The 1,965-nt window shown below is 40.9% G+C and overlaps 1 pseudogene; it reads left to right on the top strand.

Moving 5' to 3' along the window:
* The first annotated feature begins 1,129 nt into the window (after positions 1-1,129).
* LOC116912191 lies at positions 1,130-1,637 on the top strand (annotated as a pseudogene).
* Positions 1,638-1,965: the final 328 nt, after the last annotated feature.

The following is a 1,965-nucleotide window of genomic DNA, read 5'->3' as shown; positions in this document are numbered from 1 at the left end:
AGAAAAGAAAAGCTCATGAAAAAGGAAGGCTCATGAAAAACTCAAATAATTAGAAATGTTTGCTGGTGCTCTGAAACCTGAAAGAGATCATTTCTGAAAGATCATGGCCAACACTCAAGTGACAGCACATGCACCACAATGCCTGCATGTTAACCTACTTTTATCAGTTTCTCACTGTTTTCAATCCTATTTCTTTTAAATAATTAGATGACGAATAGGTAATAAGATACAACATGTGGCTTTCTTTCTTTTTGCCCTGCATATAGACACAAAGTGCATTGCAGTTTTAACGGTATTGATCTTTTTAATCTTCATCTCCCTCTTTGTTAGGGGTCACAGTAGACAACGTAACACAGTATTAAAATTTCACACTTGAGGATATCATTTCTCACCTCAAGAAGAAGTTACTGTGACTATTTGTCTGTTACATGTTATTCAGTTGGGGACTTACCACGCTTATGCATCAGTCTCTAGCATTATGTCACTGTATGGCTTCTAGTCTCAAGGCAAAAGTGGCAACTAAAGTTATGTACATGAGAATGACCTGGCAGTTTAATATAAAGGGCACACCAGCAAAATTATTCTAGCTACATCTGATTTTGACTATTTAAAAGAGACTTCCCAGGGTCCTTGCTCAATACTTACACTCATAAAAGTCTAGCTGCATTTCAGATTAGAAATATGGATTTTATTCCTAGGGGTAGTGGGCCAAATTAAAGGTTGGAAGATAGATATACAATGAGTGGTTAGCATGTCACTAGTGGTGGCTGAGTAAATGCCCAACCTCCTATAGAAGAATTTGGGTGACTTAGCAAAGATTAGGATTTAGATTACTTTCAATTAATTAAAATTTAAGTGGCTTAAAAATAATAGGATTTAGGTTATTTTTAACTTACTAACCACTACTTCTCAGGTAGTTAGTAGTCAAATGGGAAAATATAAGTAAAAACTAAAATTTGACTTTTTAAGTTTTTCATTAAGAAGTGCAATAAAGATCCCAGCACAGAGGGCAGAAGCGCATTCTGCACTGGCTGAGGGTGGTGGCACGGGGATCCCAGGTCTGGCCAGGGCATGACAAAAGAGGCCTTGGCTTGCCCTGAGGTGGAGAATGGGGGAGTGGGGCGGGGAGATGGATAAAATGGCCATCATCTCAGGATGTCTCTTTCTGACTGAGGATATCTTTGCCAACGCCAGCATCGCCAACCTGGACTGACTCAACCCAGGGCAGTCGCAGAAGCACTTGCTGTGGGCCAACCTAGTGCAGCAGTGTCAGAAAATCCCTGGATGAGGCTGGACCTGGGTCCCTGCCTCGGCTTCCCCCAGAGGGGGTCACCATTCTGTACTTTATCATCATGGGAATCATTTCCTCGACTGTGACTTGGAATTTGCTGGTGGCTTCCCACTGGTGAAGAGAAGCTACAAAACACGCTCGATGGATACCATTCACTGGAATGACCCTTTTCTGTATGACTGCCCAACTATTTCCAATAGGATTTTACATCAATGAAGTCGGAAGTCAACCTTTTAAGTTACCCAACAACACAACAGATGGGTCATCACGTGTACTTTTTGTCTTATCTATTTTCTTCACAATAGTAGGACTTCTGTTTGCTGACAAAGTCTGTTTACCAGGCTGACAAATGTCTAAACGGCTTAACTTTTTATTTTTTATTTTATTTTACTTTTTACTTTTAGAGGTTGGGAGGACAAAGAGAAGGTATCAGGGCAGTCCTCTCATAGGAAGATGCTTAGATGAACCTGATGCCCATAAGGGAAAGATTGCTTTGGTTTGTTCTCACTATGCACTTAACCAAATGCAATATTGGCTGAATCTCCTGAGCATATCCAGGCAGTCGGTCTGCACTGTAACAGCAACCTAGTGAAGAGAAGTGCTTTATGCTGAAAGCATGTGGCCCCTTGGGACTCTGTTTTTTAATGTCCAGTGATTCATTTAATGGGGAGAGG

Source organism: Rattus rattus, chromosome 11 (genome assembly GCF_011064425.1).
Source record: "Rattus rattus isolate New Zealand chromosome 11, Rrattus_CSIRO_v1, whole genome shotgun sequence".
NCBI classification, from domain to species: Eukaryota; Metazoa; Chordata; class Mammalia; order Rodentia; family Muridae; genus Rattus; species Rattus rattus.
This window is presented reverse-complemented; position numbering and strand designations above follow the sequence as displayed.